General features: G+C 52.7%; 3 long non-coding RNA genes across 5 annotated transcripts; 1 reads left to right on the plus strand and 2 right to left on the minus strand.

Moving 5' to 3' along the window:
* Positions 1 to 3,234: 3,234 nt before the first annotated feature.
* Positions 3,235 to 11,665, minus strand: LOC106992857 (uncharacterized). Of its 3 annotated transcripts, none has more exons than XR_003721857.2 (3): positions 11,505 to 11,665; positions 11,051 to 11,229; positions 3,235 to 5,866 (listed from the first exon to the last, which is right to left on the minus strand). It is a non-coding gene; the product is annotated as an uncharacterized LOC106992857 (long non-coding RNA). The 3 variants fall into 3 exon arrangements; XR_013403042.1 differs by having other exon boundaries at positions 3,235 to 3,461; positions 11,320 to 11,536; XR_013403041.1 differs by having other exon boundaries at positions 11,320 to 11,526.
* On the plus strand, positions 8,444 to 11,854 carry LOC106992858 (uncharacterized). The gene is made up of 4 exons (XR_013403043.1): positions 8,444 to 8,860; positions 9,443 to 9,600; positions 9,722 to 9,934; positions 10,080 to 11,854. It is a non-coding gene; the product is annotated as an uncharacterized LOC106992858 (long non-coding RNA).
* LOC144333907 (uncharacterized) lies at positions 11,840 to 16,507 on the minus strand. Its single transcript, XR_013403044.1, has 3 exons — positions 16,368 to 16,507; positions 12,699 to 12,804; positions 11,840 to 12,009 (listed from the first exon to the last, which is right to left on the minus strand). It is a non-coding gene; the product is annotated as an uncharacterized LOC144333907 (long non-coding RNA).
* Between the last annotated feature and the right edge of the window lie 1,619 nt (positions 16,508 to 18,126).

The raw sequence follows: 18,126 nt of genomic DNA on the forward strand, positions 1-18,126 counted from the left end.
CCCGTTGCCAGCCTGACTGCCTGGCAGTCTGACCGCAGCTGGGATGAGCAGAGAGCAACCAGGGAGAAGTCCAGAAGCCTATCCCTTGAGCCATCTCATGAGGCCTGATGCCACCTCCCCTTTCTCTTCCGGGCCCAGAATTTAGGCCTCCGGGAAACCTTGTATTCCAGGCTTATCTTAGCTGTCTCTGAAGATCTGAGCAGAATTACACTTCTCTTATTCCTCTTTGGAGAATTTTTACTGCTGTGATGATTCCTGTGAAACTGCATTTCCTGATTTTTTTTCTAAGGAAGAATGGGGGGGTGTGTGTGTGTGTTTTATGCACTGGGACCTGCACCCACACAGGGCCTAGCACTAAGTAAACATTCATCAAATGAATAAGAAAAAACAAGACCAACATGCACCTGCCATCCAACAGCCGTAACCAATCAAACAGACAGCATTCGATGCCGGTTTAGGTATTTTCTTTCTTTTCTTTTTCTTTCTTTTTTTTTTTTTTTTTTTTTTTTTTTTTTTTTTTTTTGAGGCAGAGTCTCGCTCTGTTGCCCAGGCTGGAGTGCAGTGGCGTGATCTCAGCTCACTGCAAGCTGTGCCTCCCGGGTTCATGCCATTCTCCTGCCTCAGCCTCCTGAGTAGCTGGGACTACAGGTGTCCGCCACCACGCCCAGCTAATTCTTTGTGTTTTTAGTAGAGACGGGGTTTCACCGTGTTAGCCAGGATGGTCTCAATCTCCTGACCTCATGATCTGTCCACCTCGGCCTCCCAGTTTAGGTATTTTCAATTGCAACCTGAAGTAATCCATTTAACAGTTTATTTATTTAACTGGTGGCCACATCTTTGATTGTCCTCTTGACACACTGAGAAATTTAAAAAAAAAAATAGAGATAAGGGTCTCCCTCTGCTGACCGGGCTGGTCTCGAACTTCTGGCCTAAGGCAATCCTCTTGCCTCAGCCTCCCAAAATACTGAGATTACAGACCTGAGCCACCATGCTTGGCCAAAAGTGTTCATTCATATAGATGCACCCAGCCCCAGCACAGTGTCAGGCCCAGGATGGCAGGCTTCCTGGAAGAGGTGGGCTTGACCTCAGCCTGTAAAGCTGAGTGGATTTGGCTGGGCAAGACTACAGGGGAGAGCTTAAAATATTAAAATTGTCAGGGAAAGGAGTCTAGACTTGCTCTGTGTGAGCCACTCCTGTTTATACTACAGATGGCCTACCCTCACCCAAATGACTATTTTATACCCTCCCCTGAGTCAAGATGACCCTAGAGAGTAGGCTTAATGGACAATGAGAAAGAGTATCTTGATCCAGAGCCACTGGGATTTTCTTGGGTGTTCCAACATGCAGGCACTGATTGGATCGGATTTGAAATACAATTCTTCCTGGTAATTTATGGAAGGATATTGACTCAAATGCATAATTGTTTCAAGTAATCAGAGCACTTTGCAATTCATTCAGTTAAGAGCTTAACCTGTCATGTGAGTTGTTAAATCACGATTGCAAAGACTGAGGCTTCAGTAATGCTCCCGCTGGACCAAGGATATCATGGACATAACCAAATACCACTGGGGGAAGGGTGTTCTCTGCTTCTCATGGTGCGGGTGTGTGCAGAGGCAGCCAGTTGGAAAGAGATTGTCAGTTGAAAGAGTTCAAGCCTTGATTATTTACTATTGTGTAATTCAGAGAAAACTATTAATTAGCTGAGGTGCTTAGACCTCTAGTCAGTGCCGGCTGTTTCCAATGCATGGCTGGTGATAAATAAGGGCCTTACTCACCGGCTCTGAAATCAGGGGTTCGTAAAGCAACTCACTTTGTGCCTGTGTTCATTGATTCATTCACAGCACTCGTTCATTGATTCATTCAACAATATTTATGGAGTGCTTTCTTTCAAGGCCTTTGGAAGGGGTGGATTTCTAAAATATTTAACAACTAGAATGGCCTGGGGAAGAAGCAATTAGAATAAGAAGGTGACGGATCAGAACAGACACTACCTGTAAACGACCAACACACTCTGATTTGCACAGGTGTGATCTCAACCCTGGGGCTGATGATGCAGTAGTGAGCATGAACGACAGCTTACCTTCTGGTGGCCTTGTTGGGAGAGGTCAGTGGGGACTTCCCAGAAGGGATGCTTCTATGATGAATCCTGCAGGAGCAGAGGGACAAGAAAGGAAGCAGGCACCACTGGGATTCGGGGTGGGCATCACACATACAAAGTATCATAAGCAAGAGAGCCTGCTGGGACTTCGGGAGCCTTCCAGTAGCTGGACGAGGCTGGAAGGAGGTGATGAGGCTGGGAGGGACCAACTCACGAAGGACCTGGCATGACTTAATGATGATTTGAGACGTAATACCTCAAGCTGATTTGGAGAAGCTAGAGGATTTCTAATCAGGACAATTATATCAAACTATCTTTCCAGTGTTTTTGTAACCACAAAGCCCAGATCCGAGCATGCCGTCCATCGTTAAGACGCTTTGGTGGCTCCCTTTGCACTTAGGCTGAATAGCAATAGATTTCTTCTGCATTTCCACCCCACCTGCATGCCTCTCCCTCCCTGCACTTCAGCTCTTCCTTGCTTATGTCCTGCACCTGGGTTGGCTCCTCTTATGTCTACTTCTTTCTACATAGACACAGTAACAGTCTGATCTCTCTTTCTTTTCCCCACACATGAATAATACCTGGTTCTCAACACCGCATCCCTCTACTGGGCCCCTGTGACGGTCCCCTTTACCCTCACATCGCCAAATCATGCTCCACAGAAACTAAGGAAGCTTTGAAAGCCCAGATCCAAGCATGCCGTCCATCGTTAAGGTGCTTTGGTGGCTCCCATTGCACTTAGGCTGAATAGCAATGGATTCCTTCTGCATTTCCACCCCACCTGCATGCCTCTCCCTCCCTGCACTTCAGCTCCTCCTTGCTTACCTCCTGTGCCTGGGTTGGCTCCTCCCAACCCAGGGCCTTGGCTCAAGCTGCTCCCCAACCTGAATACTCTTCCCCACCTTCTTCTACTTCCACCTCAGATTGGCATTACTCTTTCTGGGAATTCTTTTGTAACCTCTCTGACTAGGTCAGTTCCTCCCAATAGAACCATTTATAGCAATTTTCATAGTTGCAATTGTATAGCTATTGGTGTGATTTTTAAAATCCGTAACTAATTTTCCAGCAGACTGATACTCACTGAATTCCTGTGCATTAGCTACGTATTGTTTTGTAACAAATTACCCCAAAACATGGCAGCTTAAAACAACAAACATTTATTATCTCACAGCTTCTGCTGGTCAGGAGTTTGAGGGCAGCTTTGCTGAGTGATTCTGAGTCAGGATCACTCATGAGGCTGCAGTCAAGATGTTGGCCAGGGCTACAGTCATCTGAAGGCTTGACTGGGGCTGGAAGATCCACTTCCAAGATGGTCACATGGGCTTCTCCATAGGGCTGCTCACAACATGGCCACTGGCTTCCCCTGAAAACCAGAACTCACAATGTCTCTAATGACCTCACTTCAGACATACTACTTCATCATTCCAGAATATTCTCTTGATTACAAAGGTCAACCTAATTCGATGTGGAAAGGGGCTATGTAAGTGCATGAATACAATGAGAAAGGGATCATCCATGGCCATCTCAAAGGCTGCAAATCCCATCTGTCCTTGTTCACTGCTGTATCTTCAGTGCCTCACTCAGGGCCCACCACACTGTAAACATTCAAATAACAATTTTGATAAATGAAAATGGTTTGATTAGATTATTCAATTCAAACAGTGAGGATGGGCACAGTGAGCCTCCCCACCCCTTTTACCATTTCCAGCAAAGTCTCAGCAATAACTAAGTCCCATCTTTTGCCTTGCCTCTCATGGCCCCAAAGACTGAGTATCAGAGTCCTACTCAGAGGATGAAGGGAACACCGTCAGGCCACAGCCCTGGCTGCAGTCAGCTCTGGCCCCACGTGCAACCTTGTCACTGAGTGTGCATTTCCTGAGGATGCTCCCTGGGCAGCTGTTCATGCCTCAGACGTTTGGATCAGAGGAACACCAACTGAGGGAACTGGAAAGCAGTGGCTTCACTTTATTTGCTTGTTCCACGTCAGCTGACTTCCAATGAGGGTGTGTTGAGCTGCACAGACAGCTCTGTCAGGGGCCTGTTTTTGGTGGCCCTGCCGGATTACAAGGCTCCATCACTGAGGAGTGAGGGAAGCAGCTGACACTCCAGCCTACACTCGGGATGTCTCTCTGTATGTGTCTGCCACTGAAAACTGGCTCTTCAATAATGCATGGAGCTATTAGCACCAAGCTGAGGATGACTTGCTCCCTCCCAGCGATCAAAGCTGCCGCTGGGAGCCCAGTCGATGATCAGATTTCATGGGTTCCTTGTAACTGTTGCCCCTTCATATGAGATTAGAATGGACTGTTTCATGTCCAAGGATGAAAGCAGCAAGGATTTGGGAGAAAATCCGGCTTCCCTGATAAATCAAAACGCTTCCATTTCATTACAAATGAATGCATGACACAGCTAATAGCTCCTGTGAGAGGGAATGCTGCGGGACCAGCTGTCTCCACCAGCTTCTCTCAGAGGCTGGGTAAAATGTATAAGATGCTGGACCAGGGAAGCCCCTTGATTTCCTTATGTCTAGGGAAGCCCCTTGATTTCCTTATGTCTAGGGCATCTTCCAGACCATAGAGGCCTGCCACAAATCCCTGGGAAATTCACCTTTATTCTGCAGCATTAGCAAAGTTTGGAGCAATCCCCTCAGAGGCGACTGGGGGGCTTGGAGCCAGGACTGCTGGGGAGGAGGCGGCTGCGGCCGGCAGCTGACATAACATTAATAGCTCCTCACCACTGTGCATGCTCACATGTCCAGTACTTTGCATACAGTAAGTACCTCTAATCCTTGCAGCAACTGCAGTGTATTATTAGATCTTGCTACAGTGAAGAAACTGAAGATCAGAGAGCTGAAGTGATCTTGTCAGGGCCACTCAGCTAAGGAGTGCTGGAGCCCAGAGTGAAAGCCCTGGGCTGTGCTCATGCCTCTGTACCAGCTGCTCCCTCAAGTCCCTCCAGAAGCAAAGACAAATCTAGAAGCAAAAGGGAGAGTCCCTGGAGGAGCCGGCCATTTCAGTGACAGGAGAGGGGTGGGGCGTGTAGTCGACACCACTACGAGAACCCCCTGGTCTGACTTCGGAGGCTTCCCACAGTCAGGCCCAGCCAGCGTCGCAGCCGCCTTTAGTGTCTTCTCCAGGGAGCTCTCTCCTTTCTCGGCTGAGATGCTGATTTCTTCTGGCTGCTGGCTCTGAGCCCCGGGGTGGATCATCTATCCTCTCTGGCCTTGCTTCCATCATCTATGAATTGGAGGTAATGACGCTGCCTTAGTGGCAAGACAGCCCAGGAGCTGCTCGGGCCGCGTAGCACAATGGGATTCTCCTGGCTCATATATCCCAGCGAGTGCCCACCTCAGCCCACCTGCCATGCCCTTCCTTCCTCTGCAGTAGCTTCCCCGCTTCATCTGTGCCCCCACAGTCTGGGACACTCGGGTCCAAACTCCTCCTCCTTTTGAAAGACCTTCCCTCTGTGGGCTTCCCACCAGCCTGCAGCCTGGATGGGCGGGATCTCCTCGTCTCTAGTGTTGTGAGATGAGGTCACATATCACCAGCTTGGCCAGGAGCCACGAGGAGCAGGGTATGGGTCTCTCCACTTCCACATCCCATCTGTGCCCCCAGATCCCCTATATCTTCCTGGGCATCCAGCCTGAGGCAGGCTGCAGCAGGGCTGATGGTGATTTTGTAGACCTGGCTTCTGAGGGTTGGGTGGTCTCCGAGTCAAAGTACAATTCCCCCATCCATCTCCCTGCCCCAGTGGACGGAAGGACACCTCCTGCAGAACAAGCACAGGCCAAGGAGTCAGAGGCAGGTGCCAGTGGCACCCTCAGAGAAAGGTCCTCCCTGTCCACCTCCCCTGTCCAGGTTTGGACACATCCATGTCCCTGGCGTGTCCCTGATAGACCCAGAAGTACAGATGCCATAGGGAGGCTGACCCTCCCAACTGACCCTCTGACCAGATCAGAGCCCTTGAGGGTGGACTATGTCTGGCTCATGCCCACGTGCCTAGGGCCAGCATCGTATCTGTACAGGGAGATGCCCCACGTGTGGGGAGTGTTAGACCCAGTCAGGGGTGGGGGGACCGGGACTGAGGCCTGGCGACATGGTGGGTGGGTTTCTCAGGCAAACTCGGAGACAGGAAAAGCTGGGTTGGCAAGGTGGAAGGGGCTCAGTGATCAGGCTCTGACCAGGGCACTTATAAATACATGTTTGCAAATCACCGATCTTCGATCCCCCCACCTCAAATTCAGAGACAGCTTGATGTATGCTGTGTGGAGGAGCCATGGCCTAGAGACAGTGCCATCACTAACGCCCGGGGACTTCACATGCACGGCCTCTCCCTGGGACTCAGTTTCCTCACTCGCGCTGGGAGCTGGAGTAGAGGTTCTCTGCAGCTCCCCATCAGCTCCCACGGAATGGCTGTTGTGAAATTCCCTGCACTGTGCCCAAACCTCTAACCACAGGCAGTGGAGGCCCCAGGCCTCAGTGTGCTGTCAGCCTGACGAAAGGTGGCTTTATCCTGCCAGAATTCCCTCCCTCAGTTCTTGCCACCACTCCCGGCTCCTTGTCCACCTGCTGGGCAGTCCTATACCGGGGCCTGTCAGGACGAAGAGCTGCCCGGGCCAGCGGCTCTGCCGAGATCAGGAAGGAATTACTGCAACAACCCATCTGTTTGTGCCTCTGCTTTGGAAGCTACTTGTGCATTGAAGTAAAAGCTTTGGCTCTGTTGTCAGGGACAGTGAAGGGCATCTGTGTCCTTCGATGCTGTGCATATAGGAGCTGGCACCCTGGGACTCTTCAGTGTCCCCTTTGGACAGGGCAGAAGGCCTGATTGAGCAAGTGGCTCTTAGGAGAAAAGTCTAAACAGACATTGAATGAATGTGAATTGTTCCTCTTGAGGCACATATGGGCTCCAGTTTGCCTTCAGCCAGGACACAGAAAGGAATCTTTGCCAGGAAGGGGACTGGAGCAGGGATTAGGAGGGCCGAGCCTGCTTTGGTGAGCTCCGTGAGCCTGGGCATGGCCTCCACCTTTCCACACCCGGGAAGGTTTGCACATGCTGCTCTCTGGGATCTGGGTCAATGGCTGCATCCGCTGACAGACACTAACAGTTCTAGTCACCCGCCATGGGGAAGAGGCACGATGGCCATCTCTTCCCAGGAGAGCGTTTCAGAGATCACGCTGTGCGGAGTGTGTTTGATGTCTCATGATCCCCTTAGACCGGTGAGATTGGGCTACCTGCATCTGCCTGCCAGGTGATCACTAGCTTCAGCAAGCATTACTTCAGCACTGCCTGTGGGTTCCACGGCAGGTGGGGCATCTTCACACAGTGTTTCATGATATCCTCACAGTCCTCATTATCTCCCAATGACCCAGGTCCTGCTGGACACAGTCCAGGGCTCCCTGCTCCCCCTCTACAGCTGCTGCATCGGCCAGGGACTTCACTCAGCCTGCTCCTCTTTCAGTGTTCAAGATAGAAATGCCAGGTGTGGCAATCTTGTCAGTTCTTCAAGTGTCAGCCAAATGCCCCTTCCTCCAGGAAGCCTGCCAAACTTCTCTCTCCCTGTCATGCATGCCTGTGCTTGCATCCTGGCCATGCCCTTGTCACCTTTGTTGCTGTGGAGTTATTTGTACACCTGACTTTGCCCCCGGAGCTCCCCGGGGCATCAACGCTGAGTCTTTCATTCCCTGGTGACACTCCCTTCCCCTCGGGTACTTGCTAAGTGAATAGGTGAGCGGGGTTGTGGTCTGGCTGGCACCTTCCTCGACACCCAAGACAAGGCATGAAGGGTTAGAGACTTCAAAGTGATCCTTTTAGCCTGCAAGGAGACCACAGCAGGGGATACACTAGATGAAATTACTTAAAACATGAGGAGAGCACAGGGCACAGGAGTGCTTCTCAAGAAAGGGGTTCTGGGGCAGGAGCAGAAGCCGGTGGCAGGGACGAGGGCCATGGGCCGCTGAAATGCTCCCTGCCAGCCCCAGTGCCCGCAGACGGCCCCTGCAGCCTGGGGGAAGCCCTGCCTGCCTCCTCACGCCGCCCGCAAACTGCTCGTGGCCGAGGGACCTCAAGGTTTCTCCACCGGACACCCTTTGTGTCTTGCGAGAGCCCTGTTTCTAAGGGAGAGGCAGCCGACAGCTTGCTGGGAGATTTCTAGAAGAAAGCTGGTGGGGGTGGCTACTGCTTTCTAGATTACTCAGTGTTTTACTGGAAGCACACTGGTAGTTTTGCACAGTCACAGCCAGCACAGCCTGCAGTCACAGAATGTTCTGGGCTCACCCTTTTCTCTGGCGTGGGGAAGTGAGGCTCAGCGTAGAGGCTGTACCCAGAGGCACATGACAGTCTGGGCCCAGGCCAGGGCTCAATGAGGAGCCAGAGCGTCCCGGCCTGCCTGGACTCCAGCCGGGACCTCCCACGCGAGACTCATTCATCTACGCCCAGGATTCTCAAAGAACCCTGGCCCCAGCCTGCTCCCTGTTACGTGCTAAGCCCCAAGCTTACCCATGCCTCCTGCCATGGGGACCAGAGAATGTGAAGACCACCAGGGAGACCCGCCCTGGAGACCATGGTGTGCTGCTGACTCAGGGTGAGGCGGTTCCCTGAGGAGGGAGCGAGCCCCAGCCACCCACAGGAGTGTCTTCCAAGGAAGTGGAGGTGTAGGGAGACCAAGGCAAGCCCTGAAGAGTACCAGGTGTGGAGAAGGACAGAGAGGAGGGTCCACATCCGGGCCTCTTCTGGGATGCGTGTGGTCTCTCCAGGGACAAAGCTGTGAGTGAGGAACCATGTGATGGAGTGTGGGAGAAGGGGTGGGGGGCTCTAAGGAGGCTCAGCGGGTACCCCGGGGCTGCTGTCTTCCCAGCATGACTCACCGGGGCTTCTCCTCCTCCACCCAGCCCTGCCCCTCCATCTGCAGATCTTTGATCTCACAAACATACTCGGTGCCCTTCCAGAGAATGACATCACCAAGTGTGCCCTCTGTCCTGTCACTTGGAGCTCCTGGAAGCTCAGAATGTCCCTCAGTCTGGACACTGCCCCTGGCCTGGGGAGCTAGATGTGCCCCCCCTCCCCTTCTGCCCTAGTGCAGAGGAAAGAAGACCAAATCTGGAGTCAGCAGACATAGGAGTCTAATCCCTGGTTCTGACACATCTAGGCAGTCATTGCCTTAGCCACACTCAGCCTTAATCTCCTGATCTGCAAAATGGGGAGAACCACACTAACCTTGCAGTTTGTGGTGACTCAAGGAAACCCACGTGAGAAATGTCTGGCACTGTGCCTGGCATGTAGTAGGTGCTCACTAAATACTCATTTACAGTTTTTTTCCCCTCCCTGTCCTAACCTTTTTTTCTCCAGTAAGTGACTGGGGACAGAAGTCCACTCTAAGAACCTCTGCCTGCCCTCAGATCTCCGTGGCAAGTGAGGGCTACATGACCCCTTTGTGCTGCGAAGGCGCATCTCAGGACACTGACCTGCATGTGCCCAGGCTCATGGTGTCGGCAGAGAAACTGTGGGTGAGACCTTTGTGAAAATGGACACCCAGGTGACCGGGAAGGGGAGGGGCCCCAGGAGGAGGGAGAACCAAAGGTCCTCACTGTTTGTTATTCCACCTGTTTGTTTTCCCCTAATCCCCAGCCCACAGGGAGCTGCCACACTTACCCTGACTTCCCCAGCGGGCCCAGCTCAGGAGCAGAGGCCGAGCAACACAGGCTGATCAGGCCACCATCACGGTTGGCCTCTGTGCCCAGGGGGTCCCTGCAGCCACCATCAGGAAAGCTCCCACCCTGGGGACACAGTCCCTCCTGCCTCCTGTTCTTCCTGGGGTCAGAGACTTGCTCCTGATCAAGGGTAAGCAGGTGCATGGGCTGGTGCCACTAGCTCGGTGCAGTGGCTCCCCTCTGCTCCCATGAAGGGCCTGAGAGGTATTTCAGGGCTCTGAGCATGGACTCAGCCAAACACTTGGGCAGGAGGGTTGGTATCTTGTTGCCTTCAGGGCTTGGAGTGAGAGAAAGAGGACCTGACAGACCCGTGGGAGACGAGCATGAAGACAAAGCAATGACCCCAGATAGGCCAGTCGCAAATGCCGGGAGAGATCCGCGGACCCTGGAGTTTCACCTGGACCTTGAGAGACAGAATTTGAATATTGCGGAGATTAATGAAACAAAACACCACAGGAGCAAAGGCCTGAGTGAGGCTGGCCCTCTGGGGCTGCTGTATCTGGCCAGCTGGTGGGCATGGAGGGCCCACCCCACGGGGGAAGCCAGGCAAAGAAAGAAGGCTGGAGGCGGCCGGAAAAGAAGCAGGTGTCAGGCGACGTTTGAATTGATTTTCAGCACTAGGGAGCCAGCTCCGATCAGGGAGTGGCGTGAGCAGAACTGCCTTCTGGAGAAGGCCTTGAAACCACCTTTTCAAAAATGGTAACAGTGAGAAAATTATGACAGTGAAAGAGATCTCAGCTAACCTACCCCCAATCTTCCCTTTCCCTTCGTTATTCCTGGGCTATTGGGCCAAGCGAACTTTGGAAGACATGTAGGCTGTAGTTTAAATGATAACAGGCCTTGTCCCCAAAACTCAGCCACTTTTGTAAAGCTATTGAGAGGCCATCAGGCTTGGGGGAGGAGAGGACCCTGACTTCTGCAAGGGGCAGGACTGTCAGCCGTGTTGCTGGAGGTCAGAAGACATGCGACTTCCCTAATTACTCCTGCAAATAACGCCAGTGTTGTGAACCTAAGATTGACCTTCTGAGGTACCTTTTCAGGCTTTGTGCATGTCTGACACCCATGGCTCCACCCCACGTGGACCCGCCAACCTTGCCCCTGTGGCCCCACGTAGAAGTGATTCAGCACCCAGGAGGACAGCTTCGACCCCCTAAGATTTCATCTCCGCCCAACCAATCAACAGCAAGCACCTGTTACCTGGCCACCGCCAACCCTTCCCCCAAACTGCCTTTGAAAAACCCCTAACCTGCAAGCTTTGAAGATGATTTCAGTACTAACTCTGTCTCCCACATGGTGAGGTGGGCCTCGGGTCTGTTAAATTCTTTCTTTACTGCAATTCCACGACCTTCATTCATGCAGTGGGCAGGAAGAACTCCTCCAGTGATTACAGCCTGGGGTGCAGGGTCCGGATGGACGGAGCAGCACCTGGAGAGGACCATTAACCCTCTGTCATCCATGTGTGGCTAGATGAGCAATGCAGCCAGACCCACGGCCGTATCTGCCTGCAGGACCCACCTAAGTCCTCAGCCACAGACACAGGTTTCTAAGCCAACCCAGAGGGGATGCAGAGCCTTCCCTTTGGAGAGCCAAGATTCTGCTGAACCTAGGAAGGTACTGAAACACCAGCAGAGAGCTCACGGAGCAGCCATGGCCAGGGCTCAGGCACTGCCTGCGGCCCACCCTGGAGCTCCCATGCCCACCTGTCTCATCTTTCCGGAACTGGCCCGCCTCTGCAGAGTTGGCAGCAGCTCCTCCTGCCAGCTGAGAGCCAGCTCCAGGCCTCCTTGGATTTTCCCAGGCAGAGCCCAAGGCCCAGGTGCCAAGTCCGAGTCCCAGTTCTTCTTGGCAGGCCCGGCCCCTGTTTGTCTTTGGGTTTTTTAACTTTTTATTTTGGAATCATTACAGACAAGTTCCAACGATAGTACAGAGAGTTCGTTCCCATGTACCCTCACCCAGCTTCCACTAATGTTAACGTCTTACATAACCATGGTACACTTGTAAAAGCAAAGAAATTAACATTGGAACGATACTATTAATTGAACTACAGCTTTTATTTGGATTTTACCAGTGTTTTCTTAAGGGACATTACATTGTCATTTTTCTTGTCTAGGCCCAATCCCGGTTGCCACATTGTATTTAGTTGTCACTTCCTTTGGTCTCCTTTCACCTGGGACAGCTTCTCAGGGTTTCATTGCTTCTTATGACCTTGACAATTTTTTAAAAAAATTATGATAAAATAGATATATAACATGAAAGTTGCTATTTTAACCATCTTTAAGTGTATAATTAAGTGGCAGTAATTGCATTCACAATGTTGTGAAACCATCATCACTATTTCCAAAAGAGAAACTCTGCCCATTAACCAGTAACTCTCTACTCTCCTTCTCCCAGGTACCTCTTTTTTTTTTTTTTTTTTTTTGAGACAGAGTCTTGCTCTGTTGCCCAGGCTGCAACGATCTTGCGACCTTGGCTCACTGCAACCTCTACTTCCCGGGTTAAAGCAATTCTCCTCCCTCAGCCTCCTGAGTAGCTGGGATTACAGGTGCCTGCCAACATGCCCAGCTAGTTTGTTATATTTTTAGTAGAGACAGGGTTTTGCCATGTTGGCCAGACTGGTCTCAAACTCCTGACCTCAGGTGATCCACCCACCTCGGCCTCCCAAAATGCTGGGATTATAGGTGTGAGCCACCGTGCCCGGCCCCAGGTACCTCTTAAGAGGCTTAGAGGAGCCCCCACCCCAGCCTCATGCCCAAGAAAGAGGTCTTGTTGTTTCTGGCCAGAATCAGTCCTTCTAGACCCCAGAGCTACACAAAGAAGCCTGCAGGAGTCGCTCCCTTCCTTGTGGTGTCCATGGAGGGCACCAATACTTGATCCTTAGCAAAATGCATACTCACTAAGGGTAGAGAGAAGTAGGAAGCCCGCATCCTGCCCCCTTCTCCTGTGTTGGCTTTTGTTTGTTGGTTGGTTTGTCTTCTGAGACAGGCTCTTGCTCCGTCAGGGCTGGAATGCAGTAGAGCAATCACGGTTCACTGTAGCCTCCACCACCCCCTCACCCGGGCTCAAGTGATCCTTGGGCCTCAGCCTCCCGAGTAGCTTATGCACAACCACACCCAGCTAAGTTTTAATTTTTCTTATAGAGACTTGGTGTCCCTGTGTTGCCCAGGCTGGTCCTGTATTGGCTTTTTAACAAAGGTAGACATAGCTTCTGACAGCTCCCTGGCTAAAGTCTGAACACCCAGCACTAGCATTTCTCTTTGTGGGGTCAGTGTGGGGCTCTCAGAGGAGTCTACCCAGGCAGAGAACCCTAGACAGAGGTGCCCACTGCCCACCGGCCCCAGCTCTTATCACCGTCATGGTAGTCATGCAGACGAGAGTATCGCTCTGCATAACTGCAGTCCCACATTGGGGATGCCATCCTCAACAGGCTGTCTCCAAGGGCACACTGGACACAGAATGACCTCAAAGCCAGGGGTATGAGCCCACAGCCCACGCCATGCGGGCCTCTGCCATCTTGTAACAGGCATGGGACAGCAATGTGCCTGGCTTGCTGCCCCCAGGGCCACAGCCTTCTGGCCAACAGCAGCAGGCTCAGCCCTGCCACAGATCCGGGCACTCAGGATCCGGGCGCCCATTGCCAGACTCCTGTCATCGGTCTCCAGCCACCTGTCCAGACACTCGTGCACCCCGATGGGACGTCCGTACTTGCTGCTTCCTCCCCTTTCCCTTACAAAATATCCTTCTATAACTCTTCATGGCAGCAAACCTTTTACCAGTCTATGCAGAGCCTGTTTTTCTCTGAATCCAGTTTAGCTTTCCCAGTAACCAGGATGGTTGGTCATCCTATTTCCCAGCCTCTGCACCTACCGATCCCCACCAGGAAAGCCCAGATTATTCACACCTCCACGTAGCCATCCCTCCTGACCTCCAGCCTTCATAAATGCTGTTCCCTCCACCTGAATGTCCTTCCTCATCTTTGACTATCAAAAGCCAATGCAGTGTTCAAGTCCGGCTTCTCTGTGAGGGCTTCCCGGTCCCCGCCTTGGAGTCAGAGCTCCCTCCTCCCTCCCCCTGGGCTCACTTTGAAGCTCCAAAGGGAAGGGCCTCAGGGCTGGAGCAAGGCATGGATCTCCCTGAGTGTGCAAAGTGTCAGAATCAGTAACTGGCACAGCTCCAGCTGCCTCCCTCTCCTCACCCAATAGTGAACAGCACGAGGGCAGACACAGCTGGTTTTACCCTGTTACACATCAGATGCTCATTAATGCTGTATTCCCAACCTCCTCCAGTGGTGTTTGCCGGCCCCTCGGGCCTCGTGTTGTCGCTCTGGCACCCTGGGGGCTCAGGTGGAGCCACGGCCAGGACAGGTCTCACCATTGACAAGAGCACTCAAGCTCCCAGATGGACTCCCGCCCTGTCCAAGCACTACAGCCTGGACTGGGGCCGACCTGCTTCCAATGACCCACAGTCCATCCCCGCCTTACCTTATCCATAGGAGCCATTTGACAAGCTCTTGTTGAACAAATGCTACAAATGAGTGCATGGGCTGTGTCCTGAAGATGATTAATGGTTTACTAGAGGTGTGGGAGAGTGGATGTATGCAATGGGAGACTGGGCTAGGTGGTTGCGGGCAAGAAAGGTGCCCTCTAGCACCCTGGACACAAGAGCAGACTGCAGACAATTGGTGGAAATGGTAGCAGGAGGAGAAGTCCCCCGGGTGAATCTTTGGGGCCCTGCTCAAGTGGGGAGGCCCACAGGCTCTCAGGAGGGAGCGCTGTCAGCCCCAGAGGGCTGCTGGTAGCAAGGGTTAAGAACCACTCCTTGGCTGGGCGCGGTGGCTCACGCCTGTAATCCTAGCCCTTGGGGAGGCCGAGGCAGGCGGACTACCTGAGCTCAGGAGTTCGCGACCAGCCTGGGCAACACGGTGAAACCCAGTCTCTACTAAACTACAAAAAAATTAGCTGGGCATGGCGGCATGTGCCTGTAGCCTCAGCTACTGGAGAGGCTAAGGCAGGAGAATTGCTTGAACTCAGGAGGCAGAGGTTGCAGTGAGCCGAGATCGTGCCACTGCACTCCAGCCTGGGCGACAGAGAAAGACTCCGTCTCAAATAAAAAAGAAAAAAAAAAAGAAAGAAAGAACGAACCACTCCTCAAGCAGCCAGCTTGGGACAGGTAGCGGGAGTGGCCAGCCAGAGGCCAGGAATGGGTCCCGCACGTTCCTAAGTCAGCAATTTGGCTTTAGGGGAGAAGGCATGTGCAGTGCAGAGGAAGGGTGGAAGAAACAGATGCATGAGGGAAACTCCCATCCCAAGCCAGAAGGGGCAGCTGCAGCCCACATCCCAGCAGGACAGGGAGGGGTAGACAAGGCTGGGTCGGGCCGGCGCTAAAGAGAGCCAGTGGCGTTGAGGTGGCCCCACCCTAGGGCAGGAAGACAATACCAGGCAGGGCAGGGCAGCGGTGGGTGACCCCGGCTGAGGTCCAGATACCCCTGCTTCCTTTTGGGAGACAGCTTTCACAGCACACCTCGGCATCTGGTGGGGCAAACAATGGAGGCTTCTGGCAGCCGCAGAGAGCAGAGCGTGGTGAGAGGCATGGACAGCTCCCCACCAACCCAGTGAAGCTGAATTGGACGGAATACAGGGCTGGGGTGAGGTGAGGACCCCCTGAGAGTGCAAAATGTCAGAGCCAGTAACTGCCACTGATGGCGATGGAGGTAGAGCTGGGGGCAGGGGAGTGGGGACTGATGGCAGCAGCCATTGATTCTACAGCAGTCCCTGAACTGTGCACTTCACTTGCATTCATTCAACAAACATTTACTGGAGGCCAACTGGGCACCAGGGATAGAACAATGAACCGCGTAAATGTGACCCCTCTGTCTTCTCAGTTTTTCTCCCCTACCCTGGCACATGAGGCCAGCATTATTATCCTTACCTTAAAAATCAAGGAATTGAAGCTCAGAGAGATGGAGGTGGTGGGGACACTCAGCTGTGTGGCAGAGAGGTTTCCACCCCTGCCAGACTGTCCTGGGTGTGCCTCCACCTCCCATACCACAGGGCCTGTCAATTCCTCCCAGCTGCCAAGGATCCAGGGACCCTCCTCTGAAATTCTGAAACTGTCAAGGCCAGAAGGTGGCTGTTCCCTTGCAGTTTCTGAGAGGATGTGAATTGCAGCAAGCCTGTGACACAGGGACCTCCCAACACGTATGCCACCCTCCTGGTATCTCCCCTAGACGCCCAGCACGGTTGCTTTTTGAGAAAGTTTTATTATGTGTGGAAGTTAGAGGAGCTGTATTATACTTTTTCCTGGGGCATTTGTTGAAGGAGGAAGATCCATTTTACAGATGAAGAAAGTGAAGCCAGGAGGACAGATTAGTTAGCTCAGCCTCACACAAGCAGACAAAGCTTGGGCCAGAGCCTGAGCCCCCTGCTCCCAGCCCAGGATTCTCTGCCAGACACCAGGCAACCAGCCAAGCGTGGCTGTGCCCTCTCTGCCCTTCTCCTGTTCCAGCCCCTCCAAGGCTCTGAAGGCCTGACCTACTTCAGATTCTATCCCCAGCGGCTCGCTCTCACCTCTCTCCACAAGGGTTAGCAATGCTGCCTTTCCAGGGTTCCCCTCCTGGTCTGGAGATGGGAGAGGGAGGCCTCGTTCCCTGCAAAGAAAGAACTGTCCAGGGTCCATGCCAAAGGCAGGCCGGTTCTGGGGCTCTGGCTCTTTTAGGCTCTCAGATCCCCCAGGTGGGTGCAGGAAGCTACTCCCCAGGTTGTGCCTCAGCAGAGCACACTCCTGAGGGTGCCTGTCCCACCTCAACAGCCCCAGAGAAAGGGTCACACCACCCCACCTTCCCTGTTCTCACAACTCGGAAATGATAGGGAAAAACCCTCCAGCTGGCATCCATTCTAAAAGCAGTTCTATTTTGTGCTCCTTTCCTGTTGAGAATAAATAGCAACATAACATTTGAACAGAAGGATGGGAGTGATTTCCACGTGGGCCCCTTACCCAGCGAGATAAGAAATAATTAATTGCTCAGATACCGTGAGGAGAGTGTCCCGGAGCCTCCTGCAGATGCCCTGACAGCGCCTGTACCTACTGTTGGCGCCATGTCCCAGGAATTGTGTCCTCCCTGTCGTCGTTGCCCGGTAGGTTCTTGGTGGGTAGAACACGATGCCTGTAGGGAGTGGGGAGGCCCCTGGTCCATCCCAAAGGTCTCCCCAGAACCCAGGGGCGTAACAATCTCCAGACAGCTCCAGGCAAGAACGTCTGGTCATCCTGGCAATAACTGCCTTGCTGGCACCTACACTCTGCCCACAACCAGAGGGAGTGTCCTAAAAACATACACTTCATCAAGCCCTCTCTCTGTGAAATGCCCTTAGGAACCCATTCAGGGCTGGGCATGGTGGCTCACACCTATAATCCCAGCACTTTGGGAGGCCGAAGCAGGCAGATCACTTGAGGTCAGGAGTTCGAGACCAACCTGGCCAACACAGAGAAACCCCGTCTTTACTAAAAATACAAAAATTAGCCAGGTGTAGTGGCACACGCCTGTGGTTCCCAGCTACTCAGGAGGCAGAGGCATGAGAATCGCTTGAACCCAGGAGGTGGAGGTTGCAGTGAGCCAACATCATGCCACTGCCCTCCAGCCTGGGTGACAGAGTGAGATTGTGTTTCCAACAAAGGAAAAAGATCATGTTCAGATGGAAAGGTCTGGCTGGAGAGGCACTTCATGAACCGGGCCCTGTTTAGCTTCCAGCCTCAATCCCAGCTCGGTTGCAGATGCCATTGTCTGTGCCCCAGTGCTGTTGTACAGGCTACTCCCCTGCTAGGCTGACCTTATGTCCTATACTCATCTCCTTCCCAGAGCTGCCCCTGCACCTGGCCTGTTCTAGAGACCTCTGCTAGGAGCTCCAAGGGTACTCTGTCACTTTGCAGCCACAAGACCTCATAAATGTACTATTTCACACAGTGACACAGCAGCTTCTCACAGGTAGTCCATTCGTGACACCTGGAAGCTTCACTGATGTACTACAAGAGCCATGACTTACTGAGGCCCACAAGTTTGGGCTTCTCTAAGGGAAAGGACATATTTGATGCCACTGTAGGTCCCTAGCATAGCACCAGGAACAAAGTAGGTGCTCAGTAAATGTTGATTGAGGCCAGGTGTGGTGGCTCACACCTGTAAACGCAGCACTTTGGGAGACCAAGGTGGGCAGATCACTTGAGCTCAGGAGTTTGAGACCAGCCTGCGCAACATGGTGAAACCCTGTTTCTACAAAAATACAAAAAATAGCCAGACGTACTGGCATGCACCTATGATCCCAGTTACTTGGGAGG

The sequence above is a fragment of the Macaca mulatta genome, chromosome 13 (assembly GCF_049350105.2).
Source record: "Macaca mulatta isolate MMU2019108-1 chromosome 13, T2T-MMU8v2.0, whole genome shotgun sequence".
Taxonomy (NCBI): Eukaryota; Metazoa; Chordata; class Mammalia; order Primates; family Cercopithecidae; genus Macaca; species Macaca mulatta.